Here is an 8149-nt window from a genome sequence, read left to right on the forward strand (position 1 = left end):
CACTGCGTCCAGCCTATTTTGCATTCCTAAACTGCTTCATCTGAATCTTTCCCCACCCTGCCCACCCCCCGGCTTTTTTTAAGAGACAGATTCTTGCTGTGTCACCCAGGCTGGAGGTCAGTGGTGCCATCATAGCTCACTGTTGCCTTGAATTCCTGGGCTCAAGGGATTCTCCTGCCTCAGCCTTCTGGGTAGTTGGGACTGCAGGTGCATACCACCACACCTGGCCATTTATGTTTTTGCATTTTTTGTAGAGATGAGGTTTTGCTATGCTGCCCAGGCTGCTATCGAACTCCTGGCCTCAAGCAAGCCTCCCGCCCTCGCCTCCCAAAGCTCAGAGATAACAGGTGTGAGCTACCACACCCAGTCAGAATCTTAAATGCAAAGGCAGTTTTAGTGTTCTTACCCAAAGAAATAAAAATAACCTAACATGAATACAAACAGTACTCAGTCATAGGAATTCTTATTAAAAATCCTATGTACACCATTCAGTGCCTTAAAAGACTGGAAATGGTTATCTTAGAGATATAATCTTATCATCTTAGATCAGTAATCCTCCTTGCTTTTAAATATTGGCTTGTATATACAAATTATTTATTTCCATAGGTTTTTGGAGAACAGGTGGCATTTGGTTACATGAGTAAGTTCTTTAGTTGTGATTTGTGAGATCTTGGTGCACCCATCACCTGAGCAGTATACAATGAACCCGATTTGTAGTCGTTTTTCCCTCACTCCACTCCCACCCTTTCCCTGAGTCCCCAGAGTCCGTTGTGTCATTCTTACGCCTTTGCATTCTCACAGCTTAGCTCCTACTTATGCATGAGAACACTCGATCTTTGAAAATATGGAATCCTTCACGAATTTGCGTGTCATCCTTGCGCAGGGGCCATGCTAATCTCCTCTGTATTGTTCCAATTTTAGTATGTGTGCTGCTGAAGCAAGCATGCTAGTGTAGTATAGTGCAGTGTTGGAGAAGATGATTCAGTGTCTCCAGATTTCAGTTGACTTTGAAGAATGAACAAATCCCCAAGGCCAAGGTAATGTGCTGTAAGCTTTCTGTATATTTGCTAACCAATATACAGATCTTGGGGTCTCTGGATAGGTATGAGAGGCATGTGGGGTGAGGTATTTGGCTGACTCTTCTATGCCACCACACTCACACAGCACTCAGCTGAGCTAAACCAGAATCTGCATGTCACAACTTGGGTGTCTTACTTGCCAAGGAGTGTGAATGGGGTGGAATGCAATAATGGAGGATGCCCTGAAAAATGGTCCGATTTGATGGTATGTGAGATATGTGCATTTTGCATGATTATTTTCAGCAGACACTTGCTACTTTAGACATTTATTTTTAGCTTTCTAAAAGCAAGTAATGTTGTTTGCTTGATTTGTTATAATATTCATTTCTCAGACTATTATTCAGGTTCAGTGAATAATATTAAGAAAATCCTAATAATTACATTATTCTGGGCTTTTAGTTAATAGACCCATAAGATTTCTCTTAGCAACTACTCACAAAGGGAATCAACTATATTCTTATAGTACTTAACATCTGAGGTAAGTGCAGGTATTTTTCATTCACATTTGGGAGTTTGTTTTGTTTTGTTTTTGTTTTTTTGAGATGGAGTCTTGCTCTGTCGCCATACTGGAGTGCAGTGGCGCAATCTCGGCTCACTGCAACCTCTGCCTTCCGGGTTCAAGTGATTCCTCTGCCTCAGCCTCCTGAGTAGCTGGGATTACAGGCATGCACCACCATGCCTGGCTAAGTTTTTGTATTTTAGTAGAGATGGAGTTTCACCATGTTGGCCAGGATGGTCTCCATCTCCTGACCTCGTGATCTGCCCGTCTTGGCCTCCTGAAGTGTTGGGATTACAGGCATGAGTCCCCACGCCTGGCCTGGGAGGTTTTACAACACGTGTAAGTAACTGTACCTAGCACACCCTAAGGGAATGTTGACAATAATAGATCTGATGTTTGGGGAAAAATGTTTGAGCTCATCAAAATAAAAGCAAATAAAAGAACAAGGAAACAATAATTCTTGCGTAAGTGTTCCGTTAGCTTGTCTATGTTGGGCTCGGATGGCAAAAGCAAGCCACTTCTCCTGGCTGAGTGCTAGCTGCCAGCTTGCATCTGCCGCTGCTGCTAAGTGTCAGTTACGCAGAGCCCCTGACCCCTTTCCATTTTCAGAACAAGAATAGAACTAATTGTAGCATCAGGATGCAATGCATTCCAACATGTATTTCCTCTGAAGCAGTCATCTCTTCCACATCCTGCAAAGCAACTGAGAAGGACATTTTTTTTTTTTTTTTTTTTTGGTCACTGAGAATATTTTTGACATTGGATTTGAAACTCTAAACCTCAAATGAGCTGGAAAAAATAATTCAAAGAATCCAATTTGTATATACTTCAAGTATTTTAATAATGAATCCACGAGACCATCTCCATTCTTTTGCTATGGTGAAATTGTGCTGTGGTAACTTGCGCTTAAAACAAGAAAACCAGTTTTAGAGCGTATTTCCTCATAACAGTAGTTGCCATAATGGTGTTGGATCTGCGTCCACATCTGACTCTAGCCCAAATCACAAACTTGGTAAAGCTTGCATCTTTCTTTCTCTCCTTCTTTCTTTCTTTCTTTCTCTCCCTCTTTCTTTCTCTCTTTCTTTCTTTCTTTCTTTCTTTCTCTCTCTCTTTCTTTCTCTCTCTCTTTCTTCCTTCCTTCCTTTTCCTTCCTTCCTTCCTCTCTTTTCCTTCCTTCCTTCCTTTTCCTTCGTTCCTTCCTTTTCCTTCCTTCCTTCCTCTCTTTTCCTTCCTTCCTTCCTTCCTTCCTTCCTCCTCTCTTTTCCTTCCTTCCTTCTTTCCTGTCTTTCCCTCCCTCCTCCCCGCCTCCCTCCCTCCCTCCCTCCCTCCTTCCTTCCTTCCTTCCTTCCCTCCCTCCCTCCCTCCTTCCTTCCCTCCCTCCTCCCCCTTCCTTCCCTCCCTCCCTCCCTCCTTCCTTCCCTCCCTCCTTCCTTCCTTCCTTCCTCCTTCTTCCCTTCCTTCTTCCCTTCCCTCCCCTCCCCTCTTTTCTTTCTCTTTCTTTCTGATATAGTCTTGCTCTGTTACCCAGGCTACAATGCAGTGGTGTTGTAATCACAGCTCACTGCAGCCTTGACCTCTTGGGCTGAAGCAATCCTCCTGCCTCAGCCTCCCAAGTAGTTGAGACTACAGTTACATGCCACCCTGCTTGGCTAATTTGTTTTTGTTTTGTAGAGATGCTGTCTCACTATGTTGTCCAGACTGGTCTTGAACTCCTGGGCTTGTGCGATCCTTCCAACTTAGCCTCCCAAAGTTCTGGGATTACAGGTGTGAACCTGTAGGGCATCTCTTTTCTTCTGCTCAGAAACCCTTACCCTCATTCCGGTCAACTTCCATATTGGACAAAGTTCTTCCTTAACCACATTAAAAATCTGATCTCAAGTTAATTGTACCCCCATGTTTATGGCAGCCCTATTCACAGTAGCCAAGATATGGAATCAACCTAAGTGTCCATCACCGGATGAATGGGTAAATAAAATGTGGTGTATATACACACAATGGAATACTATTCAGCCATAAAAAAGAACAAAATCCTATAATTCATGGCAACATGGATAAGCCTGGAGGACATTATAAGTGAAATAAGCCAGGCACAGAAAGACAAACATCGCATGTTTGCACTTATATGTGGAAGGTTAAAAAGTTGATCTCATAGAAGTAGAGGGTAGAATAGTCATTTATACAGGCTGGGAAGGGGAGTGGGGAAGAGGGGAAGAGGGAGAGTGGTTGGTTAACAGTTATAAAATCATCAGGCCAGAGGCAGTTGCACATGCCTGTAATCCCAGCACCTTGGGAGGCTGAGGCAGGAGGATCACTGAAGCCCAGGAGTTTGAGATCAGCTTGGGAAAGATGGCAAAACCCTGTCTCTATTAAAGAGTAAATAAATAAGTAAATGCCAAGACCAGCTCGGTCGTGGAGACCCTAACCCAGTGGTGTTAGAGGAATTAAAGACACACACACAGAAATATAGAGTGTGGAGTGGGAAATCAGGGGTCTCACAGCCTTCAGAGCTGAAAGCCTCGAACAGAGATTTACCCACACATTTATTGACAGTAAGCCAGTGAAAAGCATTATTTCTATAGATTGTAGATTAACTAAAAGTATTCCTTATGGGAATCAAAGGGATGGACTGAAATAAAGGGATGGGTCTGGCTAGTTATCTGCGGCAGGAACGTGTCCTTAAGGCACAGATCCCTCATGCTATTGTTTGTGGTTTAACAATGCCTTTAAGGGGTTTTCCTGCCCCAGTGGGTCAGGTGTTCCTTGCCCTCATTCCAGTAAACTGACAACCTTCCAGCGTGGGTGTCATGGCCATCAAGAGCATGTCACAGTGCTGTAGAGATTTTGTTCATGGCCAGTTTTGGGACCAGTTTATGGCCAGATTTGGGAGCCTGTTCCCAATAAGTAAGTAAAAAGAAAAAATAACTGATAGGAGGAATGAATTCTAGTGTTCTATCAGCACTGTGCACTGTAGGATGACTACAGTTAACATTCACTTACTGTATATTTTAAAATGGCTAGAAGGGGCTGCGTGCAGTGGCTCATGCCTGTAATCTCAACACTTTGGGAGGCCGAGGCGAGTGGATCACCTGAGGTCAGGAGTTCGAGACCAGCCTGGTCAACATGGTAAAACCCTGTCTCTACTAAAAATACAAAAAAATTAACCGAGTGTGGTGGTGGGCGCTTGTAATTCCAGCTACTCGGGAGGCTGAGGCACGAGAATTGTTTGAACCTAGGAAGCAGAGTTTGCAGTGAGCCACGATCGCACTACTGCACTCCAGCCTGGGTGACAGAGTGAGACTCCATCTCAAAAAAAGTAAAATAAATAAATAAATAAATAAAAAATAAAAAAAACAGCTAGAAGAGAGGATTTTGAATATTTCCAACACAAAGAAATGATAAATGTATGAGGTGATGAATACACTAATTACCCTGAATTGATCATTATAAATTATATACATATATCAAAATGTCACTGTGGTTTAAGAATGCCTTTAAGCGGTTTTCCACCCTGAGTGGGCCAGGTGTTCCTTGCCCTCATTCTGGTAAACTGACAACCTTCCAGCGTTGTCACAATATGTACAATTATGTGTCAATTAAAAAAATAAAAAGGAAAAATAGTGATAATTACATGGGCAAATAGAGCTTGATAGGGCTATAAAAAAACGTGGTCTTCAGAGGAATGTAAAACTAATACACACAAAGGCATCATTAACCAGTAATAACGAGCAGAAATAGGAAACCTCTAATTTTGATGCCCAGGACTAACTTCTGACAATAGGAAAGTTTTTGTAGTTTCAGCAGGACTTGGAGCCACAACACCTGAGTCTAATCCTGGCTTAGCAACACTCTCAGCACTCCGTCTTTCGCAGCTTCAGTTTATATCTATTACTTGGGGGCTGCCGTGATTCTACAAGATGGCAGGTGTTGAAGTGTTTTATAAAACATGAAGCACCCTCACTCTGCAGTGTTTTTAAAAATTGCTTTAACATCATGCAAGGAACTCCAACTAGGAAGTCAGAGGCCCAGGGTTTAGTCTTGCTTTGCCACTCCCTAACTTCAGAGACCTCAGAAAAATCTTCTAATCATGCCAGGCCTGTTTCTTTGTCATAAAAACCTGCAGGTTAAACCAGAATATCTCTAAAATTCCTTTCAACGTGAGGCATTTTATGGTGTTATGAATTCAAATTGTTTGCAAAGAAAACACTGACATCTAGTTCCAGGAACACCGAAGGTGGCATGAGTTTGAACTAGGAGGTGAGTAGAGGGATAAAAGAGATGGTCATACTGGAGGAACTGGGGTTATCCTCCCAGAGGAGGCTGATGCGAGCTATAGAGCAAGAGATCTGTGTGGCAGGATGCCTAGTAAGAGGGTCTGGATGGGTTCATGGCTTTGGGGCAAAAGGTTGCAGGAATTTGGAAGCTGAATGAACAGGGATTATTAGGCCTTTGTGGAGGTGCAGTGTTGTCCTGTGGGTAGCATATAATGCTGTGGGGATTTTGGGGGTCAGCAATGCAGGGGTGAAAGTGGCAGGAGGAAGGAGTGAATGACAATGACAGTGAAGACAGAGACTACCTTCTAACCTTTTCTTGCTCTTGAATCCACTGGGCAGTGAGAGTGATCAAGTTAAAGTGTAAATCCCATACTTCTTTCCCCTGTTTAAAATCTTTTCACGGCTTTCCTTGTATTGAGATTATGCCAATTTCCTTGTATTGAGATTATGCAAATTCCTTGTCATTGGTTTTCAGGTCCCCAAGGGATTTGGCACTTGCTTATCTCTCCAACCACCTCCAACCCTCTGTTTCCATTCCACCTCCTCCTCAGTTCCAGCAACACTGAGCAGCTTGAGGTCACCAAGGTATACCTGCAGTAGGGCTGTTTCTCCATGCTTCTTCATAGGATTCACTGTGATTCTTGGGGAGTTTAGCTTAACTATTTCTTTTTTTGTTTTTTTTGAGACAGAGTCTCGCTCTGTCGCCCAGGCTGGAGTGCAGTGGTGCGATCTTGGCTCACTGCAATCTCCGCCTCCTGAGTTCAAGCAATTCTCCTGCCTCAGCCTCCCACGTAGCTAGGATTACAGGTGTGCGCCACCACGCCCAGCTAATTTTTGTATTTTTAGTAGAGACAGGGTTTCACCATGTTGGCCAGGCTGGTCTTGAACTCCTGACTTCATGATCTGCCCGCCTTGGCCTCCCAAAGTGCTGTGATTACAGGCATGAGCCACTGTGCCCGGCTCTGTTTTTCTTTTTGAGACGGAGTTTCGCTCTTGTTGCCCAGGCTGGAGTGACTACAGTGGCGTGATCTGGACTCACTGAACCCTCCGCCTCCTGGGATCAAGCAATTCTCCTGCCTCAGCCTCCCACGTAGCTGGGATTACAAGGCCCGCCACCACGCCTGGCTAATTTTTTGTATTTTTAGTAGAGACGGGGTTTCACCATTTTGGCCAAGCTGGTCTCAAACTCCTGATCTCCAGTGATCCACCTGCCTCAGCCTCCCAAAATGCTGGGATTGTAGGCATGAGCCACCGCGCCAAAAAGCAGTTGAGAGCAGTATTTTCAACATTTAACAAAACCATGTTGCTCTGTCCTTTAAAAGACGGTTAATTAGTCAAGCCTGTGCATCCTTCCCAGGGAGCTTTTCCTGCCGTTGACATTGGTGGTATTCTTCTCTGCCTATGAGTTAGGCTGACCCTGCCTTTTTCAGGCATCATCCGGTATTTATCTTTGGTATAAAAAGTAACTGTTATTCTTGTCTTTCGCTGCCAGCATTGCAGACTGGGCATTTAAATGCTTTGGATTGTGTGTTTGGAGAAGCTAACAGCTGCATGTGCTATTTCCAATACTCTTTAAGATCCACCCAGGATGTGACCATGGGAATGCTTATCATTTTTTTGGAGGAGAGAATCGATGTAAAATTGGTGAGTAATATACAGAGGTGAAAATTAGGTGAGAAATTCTTCAACAGATTGTAGGCTTGCCATCTGATACCTAGAAAAAACTGTATTCCTTTGAGCAGCTCTCAGAATGCTCATCTGCCTGAACTTGGGGGCAGCCACAGATAGGGAGTGCTTTGGAGGCTCAGTAAGTAACATCAGTATGTTTCCAAAACAAGCAAGCAAACAAATCCCACTCTCTCCTGCCTTATGCATATATTGGGGAACAGCACTGTTGCATAGTCTGTAAATTACTAACCAACCAAACACACAAAAACAAAAGAAAAACCTTGATTTTTCTCTTTAAAAAGAAAAAGAAAAAAAAAAAGGCTGGGCGACGTGGCTCACGCTTGTAATCCCAGCACTTTGGGAGGCCGAGGTGGGCGGATCATGAGGTCAGGAGATCGAGACCATCCTGGTTAACATGGTGAAACTCCGTCTCTACTAAAAAATACAAAAAAATTAGCTGGGCGTGGTGGCGGGCACCTGTAGTCCCAGCTACTCGGGAGGCTGAGGCAGGAGAATGGCGTGAACCCGGGAGGCTGAGCTTGCAGTGAGCTAAGATCCGGCCACTGTACTCCAGCCTGGGCGACAGAGCGAGACTCCGTCCCCCCCCACAAAAAAAAAACCATTTGGATCAA

The 8149-nt window shown here is 44.0% G+C and overlaps 1 non-coding gene across 1 annotated transcript; it reads right to left on the bottom strand.

Annotated features, from left to right (window-relative positions):
- Positions 1–838: 838 nt before the first annotated feature.
- LOC117088806 lies at positions 839–941 on the bottom strand. Its single transcript, XR_004439338.1, has one exon. It is a non-coding gene; the product is annotated as a U6 spliceosomal RNA (small nuclear RNA).
- Between the last annotated feature and the right edge of the window lie 7208 nt (positions 942–8149).

The sequence above is a fragment of the Trachypithecus francoisi genome, unplaced genomic scaffold (genome assembly GCF_009764315.1).
Source record: "Trachypithecus francoisi isolate TF-2019V2 unplaced genomic scaffold, Tfra_2.0 Lachesis_group10, whole genome shotgun sequence".
Classification (NCBI taxonomy): Eukaryota; Metazoa; Chordata; class Mammalia; order Primates; family Cercopithecidae; genus Trachypithecus; species Trachypithecus francoisi.